This window comes from Ziziphus jujuba, chromosome 6 (assembly GCF_031755915.1).
Source record: "Ziziphus jujuba cultivar Dongzao chromosome 6, ASM3175591v1".
In the NCBI taxonomy this organism is placed as follows: Eukaryota; Viridiplantae; Streptophyta; class Magnoliopsida; order Rosales; family Rhamnaceae; genus Ziziphus; species Ziziphus jujuba.
The window spans coordinates 2,847,540-2,863,142 of record NC_083384.1 but is presented as its reverse complement, the minus strand read 5'-3'; the positions used below and the strand labels follow the sequence as shown (position 1 = coordinate 2,863,142).

At 33.3% G+C, this 15,603-nt stretch overlaps 1 pseudogene; it reads left to right on the top strand.

Annotated features, from left to right (window-relative positions):
• The first annotated feature begins 9,784 nt into the window (after window positions 1-9,784).
• On the top strand, window positions 9,785-10,408 carry LOC132804327 (photosystem II CP47 reaction center protein-like; annotated as a pseudogene).
• The last annotated feature ends 5,195 nt before the right edge of the window (window positions 10,409-15,603 follow it).

Sequence of the window (15,603 nt, the reverse complement as noted above, 5' to 3'; positions counted from 1 at the left end):
CCCCTCCTCTTTAATTGGTTCTCAAGCTTAATTGCTACATGCAACATCTCCTCCAATTCTAAGTATTGTTGTAACTCAAGTTGGTTGGCAATGTCACGGTTTAACCCTCCAAGAAATCTTGCCATTGTTTCCTCCCTATCCTCATTCATATTCAGCCTCATCATTAACATCTCCATCTCTTTGTAATAATCCTCCACGGACCTACTTCCTTGAGACAAAGATTGAAGCCTTTGATGCAGCAACCTATGGTAATGGGATGGCACAAACCGCTTTCTCATAGCTCCTTTCATTTGTCGCCATGTTGTAATCAAGTCATCACCAACTCTCCTTCGGGTGCTTTGCTCATTTGTCCACCCTTGGAGTGCATAATGGCCAAACTCCATTGCTGCCAACTTCACCTTCTTACCTTTCGAATAGTTATGGCAGTCAAAAATCATCTCCATTTTTTCTTCCCACTCCAAATAAGCTTCGGGATCACTTTTACCCATAAAAGGTGGGATGTTAACCTTGATATTTCCCAAATCATCATCTGTATCTTCCCTCCTATATCTTTCATGGCCAGCTCTATCGTGGACAGCAAAAGTTTCGTCCATACCTTCCTCAAAGTCTCCACCGAAATTCTCCTCCTCAAATTCCTCTCTCGGTCTCTCGCGACCTCCTCGTCCTCGGCCTCGCCCTCCATGGAGTTCTTGCCTACTTCTTGTATTCGGCATTCCTTGTGAAGCTTCTAGCCTTCCCATTCTTTGATTCACATGCTCAACTTGAGCACTAACCCGCTGTATTGACTCCAAAACAGCTCTCATGTCCACTTGGTCTCCACTCCCGGTAGCTCGGGCATCGCCATGGAATGCTATGGACTCTTCCTCATTGATCCTCAAGGGTGGCTCTCCTGTCCTCATTCTTGATTCTATCATGTTAGTATAATAATGCAATAGAAATAAAATAGGACCTTACAATATCACTCCCTTACGTGTTTCACTCAAATGAGGACTCGACACTCGTGTTTGCACACTTGTTTCGGCTTTTACCCTCTTTTAAGCTCACACACTCTTGCCTTTTTCCACTCAATGAGTTATCTCAAAGTTCTAATTAAAACACCCACAAAACGGCAATTAGATCACTAGTATGTTTTAATTAAACTTATCAACAAAACAGTAAGCAAAAATAAACAAATACCGAATGGAATGAAATACTTATTTTCGGTTTTTCTAGACAAAATAAAGCAAATTAATGAGAAAACTTTGGAATTTTGAAGAACTGGACCAGATGGTAATAGATTATGAGTTCAAGAATGAAATTCTAGAAAAAGAAATTCAAATACGAACAAGAATCAAAGAGAACAAAAATATAGAAAAGTGTTGGTTGTTGTTCTTGTAATTCAAGTTTTGTATCAAATCCTTTAACTAATTTTAATCCAAATAATTTAGCACTCAAACTCAAATATCCAGCAGCAAAAATAACTCTCCAGAAACTCCAAATATGGAATAAATAATCAACACAGCAGCTCCAACAAATTTCCAGCAAACAAATCAAACTCCAACAAACCGAAACATTTTTTTTTCTTTTTTATATTCAGCTTTACCTCTTCTTTTTTTTTTTTTTTTCCACTCACAGAACATAAACAACTGCAGTAGCAAGAATAATTACCAAAATTGCAATTCTAATTCCAAAACAAGCACCAAACCTGTAACCTCCCATTAAACACAAATGTGCAGTTATTTTTTTTTTTTTTAATTTTGCCGCAAACTCTTTTTTTTTTTCTTTTTTTTTGTGAATAAATGAATGCAAATATTTAAGACTAGAACAGCAAAGAAAAATAAACAAAAACCAAAGTTAACAAGAACAATGATGAAAAAAAAAAACAACCAACAAACTAGGAAACAAAAATACGATAAAACTAGGAAATCCTAATTCACTAGGAATGAATTTTTTTTTTTAAATTTTTTTTTTTGAGATGCAGAACGTGTATGGGATGGATGCAACCTTAACCTAATGCTAAAATTGCAGAATAACACAAAAACAAATAAAGCAAATAAAGATAAAACCTGAACAAAATTGAGCTCTGATACCAAATGATACGAACATAGGACAACCTGCTCCTAAACCCGTATTATATTAGCCCGGATCTCAATTAAGTTCAAGTTCTAATGGAATGGACCTGAACCCCTAACCAACCTACGGTTAGTAGATGCCACAATAGGGGATGGAAAACCTATTGATAAGTCAAGCTAAAACAACCAATTCTCTAATGGTGTTTTAGGTGTTCTCAAAGAACAAAGAGATATTTAATCTCACAAGTATTTTCTTAATCAAATCAAAATTTTATTCCTATTGAAAAATAAGCCTTTAAATAGGCTTTGAAAGAAACAAAATAAACCCTAAAAATCCTAGGAAAAAAACCGGCCACACACATAAAGAATCCTAGTTGGCCGAAACTATACTTCATTTTCTAATCTAAGTTTGATTAATTAATTCCGTTATATTAAATTAGGAATTAATAAATTTACAATGGAAAGAATAAAATAAAAACCTTTCTAAAGTTATTTTTCCAGAAAATAAATAAATAAAAATCTAAAAGTAATGGTAGTTTCAAAAAACAAAAAGTAAAAACAAATTAGGAAACTAAAAATGGTAATTTTCGGCTATGTTGGTAATGACCCTTCTTTGATCCAATTAGACCCCAAATCAGCTTCAATAGTCTTTTTGGGATGCCAAATAAGATTATTGTGAAGTTCCACACATTGCCCTTGCTTGGAAAAATAAGAAAAGGCTAATACAGTAAAATACAGTAAAGCCAGCAAGCAATACAGCAAATTCGGCCAAATTGTTGATGCTGTCCATACAAGCCCTTTTTGATTGCATTTGAGGCTGATTTAACTTGATTCCATGACCTCTTAGGCATATGTATTGAACCCATAAAGCATTGGAACCATTTCATGCTTCCTGGACTCCAAAAATGTACCAAAACCGTCACCCGGGTCCATACCAGTCTCCAGCACTTGTATCAGCAAAATAGGTCTTGGTTCTTTGGTCATGATTATTCCTTCTTGATTATGATTTATACTTTGAATAAGCACAGCATGATTATCCTTTAACGTCTTGGCTTGGGCTCTAGTGATCGGCCCCACCTTCATCTGTATTGGATCAGCACCCCAGCGGGTTGTCGGTTGAACGGTCTTGAGCGGATTCGCATCAGACGTGTACGATTCAATTCTACAGTTTGTTTGTTTGGGTTTGATTGTGTCGTAGCTCTATGATTCAGATTATATTTATCGTTATCTGAACTGCATTGCTGATATTGACCCCAAAAAATAAATGGTAGGTACAGCTAGTCCGTGAACAGCTAACCATCGCACTGTAAAAATTGGATAGGTTCTATCTATAGTTAAAGATTTACTAAATTCATCAAGTTGTTCTAAAGGATCAAAGTGGCCAGTTATTAATGGAATTGCTTGTCGACCCTCTGTAAAATACTCGTTTGGATGAGGGCTTCCAAATACATCATAAGCTAAACTGGTGCTAACGAATTGCCAACCTTCAATGACTAAGGAAGGTGTAGTAATGCTATGAATGACCCAGTATCGAATGCTGGTAATAATATCAGCAAAAGAACGCTCTCCTACACCCAGACATGTTAAGCTCTGCATATTCTTGTATAGTCAAAGGGGGATCGATTCCTTAAAAGTTAAAATCAGTAAATTTCCATTTACTAAAATTGAATCTATTCTTTGTGAGATCATCAATATTGTACCAAGGGTGTCTTTAGAGTATACCGAATCAGTATAGCTGTCCTTCTTCCGACACAGCAACGAAATTTCACAATCTGTATCGAAATGGGGTGTTAGATAATTTATTTTTTCTTTTCTTGTTGCTTATCCATGTAGAATTATGTACTATTCAATATAAAATACCTCAAATTCCTGTAGTACCATAGTAGTACTTGTAATATAAGGGTTTTCTCTATTATTGGCTTTGGGCTCGAAACTGAGGATCAGGTAAAATGTGAATCTGACGGTTTCTTGGTTTTTAATAATTTATGAAGGAGATTATCATATTCTCAAGATTCAATTAGATGCTCCATTTTAAAAAGTACCTTTTTGGTTGAAGAAAGTGTTTTTTGTTGGAATTTTTTTTTTCATTTTAAGGAATTCGTTAGTCGTCCAGTAATAAGTAACAATAGTAGATGGTATTCAATGAAAGAACAAAGAAAAAATAAAAACAAATACTCACGATATACGCATTGGTGTTGTATTAGACCAAATAAAGGGGTCGTTCTTGATCTAATTACAAGGATGGGTCTGTGTAATATGGAAAGACAAAATGTAAAACCCCATTTTGAGTGATCTAATCATACATGACTTTTTTTCTTTTCATTCGAGAGATTATGTGAATGAACCTACTACTGATTCTAATAAGTTCAATTTCAATTTAAAGTTATATATAAATAAAAGACATTTTCATTATAAGATAAGGTCACTTATCGTTCTTAAAAAAAAAAAGGGATTTGTTGATACAATAAAAAAAAGATTAAACTATAAATTATTTTCTCATTTTTTTTCCATAGTCATTCAAAGAAAGTTTCGTTTTTTGAATGAAGTTCTAAAACAAAGTTTATTACTTTAATATTAATAATATTAATAATATTTATAATAATAATTAATATTCTATACCTATATACTATAGATATATATTGGTTATTAGTATTCTGATTACTATTCTATTAGTTATTAGTTTACTTGACTCAAGAGTTGCTCAAGGAATCTGTTGATTCGAACTTTCAGGAGGGGTAGATATCCCAGATCATGAATTAATTTCTTACCTATGTTACTCTTTTTTTGTCACTACTGTCTATAATTATAATAATTGCTGAATCAAAAACTTTCAATTGAACTTATCATTTCAATTGGTATTTTTGCTTATCCTCGTATCTTTCAAAAATGGAAACTTAGGGAAGTGCTTTATAAGCATATGTATAAAAAAAACATATTGTATTTAAATTTATCCACTTTATGCTTACTATAACTAGTTATTTCGGATTTTGACTAGTAGCTTTGACTATAACCTCAGCTCTACTTATCGGTCTAAACAATATACAACTTATTTGAAATTAATTGCATGAACCATTCCTTAAAAAAAAAAAAAAAACCCTTATGTCGTAGTTCATATATTTTATAGTTCCTTACCCACTCAGTTTCCAATTCTTGGTCATTGAGATTCATGGGTAATACAGATTAATATTTAAGGATAAAACATATATATTTTCTCCGTTCAAAGAAATTGAAATGATTGAAGTTTTTCTATTTGGAATTGTCGTAGGTCAATTTCCTATTACTTTAGCTGGATTATTCGTGACTGCATATTTACAATACAGACGTGGTGATCAATTGGACCTTTGATTAATTAACATCTTTTTTTTTTTACTGACCTCCTACTTTCTTTCTTTTTAATCTACAGGAGGTCAAATTAAGATTACGGTTCAAGTATTTTAGTGTAATTTTCAACGAACAATAACAAGTATGGAATCACACTTTGTAGGATTCGAACCTACGACATCGAGTTTTGGAGACCCACATTCTATCGAACTAAATTAATAGCGCTTTATTATCACAAAAATAATTTTGTGACCCAATTTGTCTTGCATGTATATACTATCATAAAAAAATATAATAAAATTAAAGATTGATTTTGTGTATTAAATTTTAATCAATTTCAATTGATCCCTCATTACTGCCCATAAGTAATAGGTAGGGATGACAGGATTTGAACCCGTGACACTTTGTACCCAAAACAAACGTGCTACCAAGTTGTGCTACATCCCTTTCAATTGGCCTACAGTGTCACCCACAAACTATCTTGCTATTTCTTCTTTTTTGTCTCATATATCATATACCATATAATAATAAAAGAATTATATTATATATGTATTAAATAAAGATAAAACCCACTGTAAAGTAAAAAAAAATGTATACTTTTCGGGAATTCTCAGGTAGAAGTAAAAAGGGACTTATTTTTTTGTTTTACGAAAAGGAATATCGACGATCTACTATACTGACTACTGTATTGAATTGTTGTACATTTCAAGTTGTACATTTCAATTTGAATTAGGGATTCTACGTACAAATACAAGTGGTCAGTCATTAACTACATATACACATCGGGTCATATTTGTATTACCATTATGTAATATATTTTAGAATAAAATTACAATAATGAATAAAGAAGGAGGATTTTCAATGTGAGATCTAAAAACATACCTCTCCGTGGCACTGGTTAGTAAGTACTTTATGGTTCAGGTCTTTAGCGGTTTTATTGATAGAGATCAATTGTTTATTTCTAGATGCGTTGATATTTCATTTTTTTTTTAATTCTAGAAAGTGAGATTTGGGGGGGGGGGGGGGGGGTTGAAGAAGTAACGTTATTTAATTATGAAAATTGGCTGAGTAGCTAACCCTGTTGGTCCATTCTTGCAAGAGTCAAAATAAAGGCATAACCTTTCAGCCTTTTAAATCGGATTTCCCTGCTTAATGGATACCATTTTCTACCAATGGGGAATTCTTTCTCATTGTAAATTAAAAATTGAAATGATTGGGTTTGGTACCAATGAAAACCATAAATTTGATAACACAATAGAAATATATGATAGATCTTTTTTATTTTTAGATTTACTTTTTTTAGTTTTAGATAGTAAATGGGCTTCTTTCATTCTATCATATTCATTGGTCCTGATCGCTAATACGGATCAATTGTTTTCTTTCTTTTGGCCTAGTACATTATCTGAACAAGTCACACATATACCCTAGTACATGTTCCTCATAGCTGAGGACATCCTCAAAGAGCAGGAGATTTCCATTTTTTATTGACTGTCTTATGTTTCTAATAAGTTGTTTAATAGTTGAGATGTTGAATCATATACATAATGAGCTAGTTTAGATCGATCTTAACTGGATGATTATGAATCATTTATATATTAATGGATAAATTTATACATATTAATAGATTAATTATTAATTAATAGAATATTAAACCCGATAAGATGATAAAATCGCAAATCGCAGATTTATGTGAAACCCCTGTTCTGTTAGTTTTAGTTTTTATTTTTATTTTTGAACCACTACACGATCAAAAATTCCATGAGCTTAGGCTTCTGTTGCTGACATAAAAATATCTCTTTCCATGTCTTCGGAAACAACCCATAAAGGTTTGCCTATTCTTTGTACATAAACCCTTGTGATGGTTTTGCGCAGCTTCAGTAGTTCTTCCGCTTCCAGGACAAATTCTCTCGTCGGTGCCTCATAAAAAGCACTAGTAGCTTGTTGCATCATTACCCTAATAATATAACATAATAGATAGTTCCTCTATCTTGCACGATGAAAGTCGAAGAGATAAAGAATAATAAAATAAATAGTATGAACAAAAAAAGATAGAATTGAACAACCGTACAGGCATCTTTTGCGCATTGCATACGGCTCTACAATGGAATTCACTTTTATTTTTTTACCTTTCATCGAGGAAATAGACAAAAAAAAAATAGAAAATACACATATATATAAAGTCTGTTAGATTCACATAGGCAAGTGATCCACTAACCACCCTTCCTTTTAGAGTAGTTAAAAAAAACTATGACGGCTTTGTTGCTTTATTATTTCGTCTATTATTTAGCAATCCTAAAATTTTATTTTTTTTCAAAACAAATAAATACCCTTTCTTCATCTCATACTAGTCTTTCAATACATAGTGTAAGTATTTTGGAAAAATGTTCTTTTTATATCAAATTCGAAGTGCCATGCTATTATTTTTTAATATTCATATTTCCTATAGCGCGAAGGCATAGTCTTCATTTTTTATTTCAAATCTAATAAAAACCTCATTGCTGCCAAGCGTGAGCGAATGCTAGACATTTCGTAATTTCTCCTCCGACCAGAATAAAAGATGCCATTGAAGTGGCTAATCCCATACATAAGTTGATTCGAGATCTCATTATCAACCGGTTAGCCTAAAAAAAGTAATCTTTCATGATAAATTCAGCTGATTAGGATAAAATTGTATCCATTAGGAACCGTACATGCGCCTTTTGATGCATAAGGTTCAACATAAATTTTGAAAAAAAAAAAATAATCAATGTGTAGATTTTAGCTTTCTTTTTTTATATTCATAGCAGGCTCTTTTTAACTTGTAACAAAAGGGGGCTTTTTCTTTCATGTTTCAAGAAAGATGAGTTTTGGCTTATTTTAATTTATATATAAATTAAAAACCTATAAATAAAAAAATTCACTAACTTATTGGAGTAACTTCTCATTGATGTATTGTTTCATCGGGATCCAATCCAAATCACGATGTAATTTTCTTGTTCCTGAACGGCCTTCTTCAACTTTTTTTAGGTTTAGGCTCTACTCCGAGTAAAGATCAACCCGATTTGGATTTGCACATATAGGATAAATGCCCCAATACCACATCTTTCTACTATGACTTCCTTTTTTTTTTTTTTTTTCATGTCTCCCGCCAAATAGTAAATAGTCAATGCATTCATCACATTACTCGATTGATTAACAGCTTGAGATCATTATTATATATTATAAGTGGAAAATCTTTATAAATAGAATACGATATAAGTGGTAATCATAGATATATTACCAATTGGTTTTTTTCCTAAATGGAGCCTGTATATTAATATTACATTTCATTTTTTTGGTCTAACCAAGCCAACCATAAATTATAAATTATTATAATTAAGAATATTAATTTGTATACCCCCTCCCCCTAAAAATATATATTGAATTGCACTTCATTGTATTTCACACTCCAACTTTTTGATTATTCAATCAACCTTTCTTGGGCAAAATAGAGGATATCTCGATCGGGTAAAAGAACAAGGAAATACCATATGACCAAATATATCTGACAAGTCACGCTATACGTCAATCCACGATGCATCTTCCTCTCTAGGGTTTTGAAAAGGAACTTTTGGAACACCAATTTGCATTAAATGAAATAAAAATTAATTACCATAGCTCACTTTGATGTGAAAGTGTAACAATGAATTTATTGTCTTAATAATATTATTCTTTATCTCATTTTATCCATAGATCGAATAAGTTTATAAAAAAGGAAGACAGAAATACTAAAGGAAAATTCTTTTAAATAGGTCCTTTGAATGATGAAAAAAAAATAAATAAATGCAATCACTCATATAAAAGGTATCAAGCTCTTACCATTACGTATTGGTACTTATCGGGTGTAGAATAGATAAGCTTTTTTTTGTTCCTACAAATAAAATTATTCTATTATTACTAAAAGAATAGAACAAATATTAATCCTTTCCCAGAGAGAATCCACTCAAAAGGGAAGGTCCATAGTATAGTTTTTTCCTAGTGCAATAAAGTTACATAGTGTCTATTTTTTGCTGATCGAGGGGTATTTCCATGGGTTTGCCTTGGTATCATGTTCATACCGTCGTATTGAATGATCCTGATCGTGTGCTTGCTGTCCATATAATGTATACAGCTCTGGTTGCTGGTTGGGCCGGTTCGATGGCTCTATATGAATTAGCAGTTTTTGATCCCTCTAACCCTATTCTTGATCCAATGTGGAGACAAAGGATGTTTTTTTATCCCTTCATGACTCATTTAGGAATAACCAATTCATGGGGCGGTTGGAGTATCACAGGAGGGACTATAACAAATTTGGGTATTTGGAGTTACGAAGCCATGGCTAGTGCCCATATTGTGTTGTCTAGCTTATGCTTTTTGGCGGCTATCTGGCACTGGGTGTATTGGGATCCAAAGTTTGGTCTAAAATTCTTGAAAAATTAGCTTTTTATGATTACATTAGGTAATAATCAGGAAAGGGGGGATTATTTAGAGCGGGCTCAATGGACAATGGGGATGGAATTGTTGTTGGGTGGTTAGGACACCCTATTTTTAGAGATAAAAAGGGTCATGAACTTTTTGTACGTCGTATGCCTTCTTTTTTTGAAACATTTCCGGTTGTTTTGGTAGACAGATATAGAATTGTTAGAGCCGATGTTCATTTTTGAAGGGTAGAATCGAAATACAGTTTCGAGCAAGTAGGTGTAACTGTTGAGTTCTATGGCAGCAAACTTCATGGAGTCAGTTATAGTGATCCCGCTATTGTGAAAAAATATGCTAGACGTGCTCAATTGGGTGAAATTTCTGAATTAGATCGTGCTACTTTGAAATCCGATGGTGTTTTTCATAGCAGTCCAAGGGGTTGGTTTACTTTTTGACATGCTTTGTTTGCTTTGCTCTTTTTCTTCGGACACATTTGGCATGGTGCTAGAACCTTGTTCAAAGATGTTTTTGCTGTTATTGACCTCGATTTGGGTGCTCAAGTAGAATTTGGAGCATTCCAAAAGCTTGGAGATCCAACTACAAGAAGGCAAGTAATCTGATAGAATATTGTTTTGTTATTTTTTCGTTTTTATTTTTGTGAGTAGGGTACCAGATAAATCTTGATTTGAATCGCTACCTTTTCTTTGACTTTTGCTCTTTCTTTATCTAGGAGATGATCCCAAATAAATAGGTATAGAAGCTATAATGGTATGTAAACCTCAATCGAATCAAGGGAAGCATTGGTTTATACATTCCTCTCAGTCTCAACTTTAGGAATAATTTTTTCGCTATCTTTTTTCGAGAACCACCTAAAGTTCCAACTAAAAAGGTAAAATGATATTTCATTATCTCAATTGAAAGTAATGAGCCTCCCAATATTGAGAGGCTCATTACTTCAACTAGTCTCCGTGTTCCTCGAATGGATCTCTTAGTTGTTGAGAGGGTTGCCCAAAAGCAGTATATAAGGCGTACCCAGTAAAACTTACAAGTAAACTCGATATAAAGATGGCAACTACGGTTGCTATTTCCATTATTAGATAGTTTTAAGACCACAATGGGTCTATGATAAGATTATTTATTTGCAGCCGAATGGTATACAAACTCAACATATCTAAATGAATATAAAGATGAACTACTGTAGGGAGTTATTAAAATCATTGAATTCAGAATACGGTAATGTAGCTCTTAGGTGGGGAATACTCCATTGATGGGTATCACAATGGCCCTTTTTGTGGTATTCCTATCTATTATTTTGGAGATTTACAATTCTTCCATTTTATTGAGTGGAATTGGAATGAATTAGATTCACAAGAACTAGTAACTAGCTTTTCAATACAAAGTGAAGCATTTAGGTGTTTGATTTTTATCCCATTCTATTTTGGTAGTTCGATCGTGAAATTTCTTTGTTTCTAGAGTTTGGAAACATGAGTGGTTGACTTATTATAATTGATCATATGGATAGTATAGAGAATGCGTCTGTCATCTTAATAGAGATGGTTTTACTTCGTCGGATATTCATGCTAGTATCTGAAAGATGGAATATAGGAAATAGATTCCAAAGTATTATTAGCACTATGATTCATCCTTAATATTCAGACCACATGTCTAGACTTCCATTCATTTTTTTTAAAGAGTAAGATTTAGAAGTTATAAATTGAAATATTTGTATTTATTTTGACCAAAGGACAAGGGTGTCGTTGAACTTTTATTCATTCTAGTTATTCATTGAATAAGTGATAATCCAACAGTTTGTACTCAAGGAATTTTTGGAATTAGTTTATAAAGAAAGGGTTTTATTGAATCATTGTGGTTCTAGTATGGATATGGGGTTTTAACCGATTCATAGGGTCTTAACAAGAGAATTCCTATCAACATAAAAAATAAAGAAAACAGTAGTTAAAGGCGCATTACACATAATAAAAAAAACTATAAAATAGGTAAAAAGAATATTCAAAAGGCCTATAATCATCACCACAGAGACAAATGAGCCGACTTGATATTTTGGCATTATAACCACAAGAAAGAACTTTCGGATTTTTATTCCTTTGTATCTTTAGGAACGATTGAATTAGAGGATTAAGAAGTTTTGAACTTAACTTTCTATTACACATATTTGGTAGAACTAGTATTTTGGTATTTCTGTTTGAGCCGTACGAGATGAAATTCCCATATACGGTTCTCCGGGGGGGGGGTCCGCTTTGTTGACCTATCCCAATTAAATCTATGATTGATTCGAAGAACGTCTTGAGATTCAAGCAACTGCAGATGATATAACTAGTAAATATGTTCCTCCTCATGTCAACATTTTTTATTGTCTAGACGGAATTACACTTACTTAGTTTTTAGTATAAGTAGCTATAGGGTTTGCTATGACTTCTTATTACAGTCTGACCATTACGGAGGCTTTTGCTTCTGTTCAATATATAATGACTGAAGCTAACTTTGGTTGGTTTCGATCAGTTCATCGATGGTCGGCCAATATGATGGTCCTAATGATGATCCTGCACATATTTCATGTGTATCTCACTGGTGCCTTTAAAAAACCTTGCGAATTGACTTTGTTTATAGGTGTGGTTTTGGGTGTATTGATCCCATCTTTTGGTATAACTGGTTATTCCTTACTGATACGACCTGCTCCTAAACCCGTATTATATTAGCCCAGATCTTAATTAAGTTCAAGTTCTAATGGAATTGACCTCAACCCCTAACCAACCTGTGGTTAGAAACCTTGGTATAATGTAGACGCCACAATAGGGGATGGAAAACCTATTGATAAGTCAAGCTAAAACAACCAATTCTCTAATGGTGTTTTAGATGTTCTCAAAGAACAAAGAGATAATTAATCTCATAGGTATTTTCTCAACAAACTTCCAAGTTGTATTCTTATTGAAAAATAATGCTCTAAATAGGCTACAAAACCACAAAATAAAACCCTAAAAACAAAGGGAAAACAGGCCATACAAAGTAGTTTCCTATGGTGGCCGAAAGTCTCACTCATTTCCTAATCTAATTTGGATTAATTAATTCCTTTATTTTGAATTAGGAATTAATTAATTTATAATGAAAATAATAAAATAATAACTTTCCTAAACCTATTTTTCTAGAAAATAAATAAATAAAAACTAAAAAGTAATGGTAATTTCCTAAAACAAAAAGTAGAATCAAATTAGGAAACTATAATACTAGCTTTTTGACTAAGTTGACTTTGACCATTCTTTGGCCAATTTGAGCTCCAAATAAACTTCAATATACTTTTTTGGATGCCAAATAAGCTGAATATGAAGTCCCACACGTTTCCCATGTTTGGAAGTGGAAGAAAAAGCCAACTCAGCAAAATACAGTAAAGCCAGCACAAAATACAGTAAAAAACAGGCCAAATTTGAAGCTGTCTGTACAACCCCTTTTTGAATGCCTTTGAAGCTGGCTTGACTTGATTCCATATTCTCTTAGACATATGTATTGAATCCATAAAGATTTTGAACCATTTCATGCTGCCCGTTGTCCATATTTGCACCAAAACTGCTACCTGAGGCCGTATCGGCTTCCACCACTTGGATGCTTAGAATAGGCTTTGTATCTTTAAGTATGGACAAGCTCTGTTGAGAATTGATTACCCCCTATATAAATGCTCCCAGGTTGTCCTTAAATCTCTTAATTTGAGCTCTTGTGATTAGCCTAGTCTTCATCCGTGTCGGGTTAGCACCCCAGCAGGTTATACGTTGAGCGGGCTCAGGCGGAATCACATCACTTACCTCGGGACCAAATTGGTTATTGGGCAGTAAAAATTGTAACAGTTGTGTCAGGAGCTATTCCCCTAATAGGATCGGCCTTGGTAGAGTTATTACGCAGAAGTGCTAGTGTGGGACAATCCAATTTGACTCAGTTTTATAGTTTACACACTTTTGTATTACCTCTTCTTACTACCGTATTCATGTTAATGCACTTCCTAATAATATAAAAAATATATTATATCATAGTTATTTTTAATCAATCATTTATCAATTGGGGTAGGACCAATAGTATTTCATTGCTACAAATATGTCTTATTGAAACGAATAAGACATGTATTTGGATATTTCTCTTCAACTCAGCAAAAATGTAATAATGTGTTATCTTTATTTTTTGGCACTCATTGTTGATGTGAATTTTTCGAAGATAAAATGGATTATGGAAGTGTGTGACTTGAACTATTGATTCGGCCATGCTGAATATATGCCCTTATCTGCCATAGTTGAATTCATAACTAAAATAAAAAAAATGTTTCTTTGTTCCAACCACCATGTGAGCCCCATACAGAGGGATTGGCTAGTTTGTTTGAAGATAATCTTTTATATGACCAAGCTTGATCATGTCGTGTATGAATAGGCTTTGTGAGATCCAATAGAAAGAATAAGTGAAGTGATGTGACATAATCCTGGGGTATATTCTATATATTTCACTTACTTAATAGTATGGAAATGTATTCATTTCAACTGCATTGACTCGATTTATTATACTATCAGAGTGAAACAAGGGATCTAAAGAAGAATAAAAAGAATAGGGGCTAAACTAGATTAGTAACAAGTAAATCCTTTGTATGTAAAAAGTTTTGATATTCTTGGGGATAAAGTCCAATTGCAAGGTCTAAGACGGCCTAGAAAGCACTTGATCATAATTTGTAAGCCTACTTGGGTATTGAGCATTTATCTATAAGAACTAAATTCCTTACAATGGATGGTTATTGAAACTCTGAAAAAGGAAATTTGGTAAACTTTTTCTTACTCTTACATAGAATCATTCACATAGGTGTGGATACAATATCAATTTTTTTTAATTTTTTATATGGATCTGTTTGGTTCGTTTGATTCGTGCTCAAGCCGGATGATGAAAACTTATCATGCCCGGATCTTTTGGGGGATGGATCTAGAATAATTCACCTATCATAATAACAAAAAAAAAAAACCTAACTTGAACGATCTTGTATTAAGAGCTAAGCTGGCTAAGGGGATGGGGCATAATTGTTATGGAGAGCTCGCAGGCCTAACGATCTTTTATATATTTTTCCGGTAGTAATTTTAGGTACTATTTCATGTAACATAGGTTTCACAGTTCTTGAACCATCAATGATTGGCGAACCCGTAGATCCATTTGCAACTCCTTTGGAGATATTACCTGAATGGTATTTCTTTCCCGTATTTCTAATTCTTCGTACAGTGCCCAATAAATTATTGGGTGTTCTTTTAATGGTTTCCGTACCCGCAGGGTTATTAATAGTACCTTTTTTAAAGATTGTTAATAAATTCCAAAACCCATTTCTTCATCCAGTAGCGACAACAATCTTTTTGATTGGTACCGCTGTAGCCTTTGGTTGGGTATTGGAGCAACGTTACCTATTGAAACAAATAGACGCATCACGAGTTCCATAAAGGTTACCTCTCAATACAATTTCTTTCAAATTCATTAAAATTTCATGTACAGATTCTTGAATACCCACTATGGTGGAATATTCATGTGGTATTTTATCAAAATTTGCGCGTGTGATACATGTTCCGTCTATTTCTCCAAGCAAAGCTCTTCACATTGCAATGCCGATTGGATTGGCTTGGCCTTTCATAAGTGGAGCCATAATAAAGCGTCCATAATAAAGACCCTTACTGTCTACTCGTGATTCAACACGCTTCCACTGTAGTGTCTGAGTAGATACTGTTACCTTCTAGTGAACCATAGTAATATTATTTCATCAGATCATTGAATTATTTATTTCTCTTGAAATATC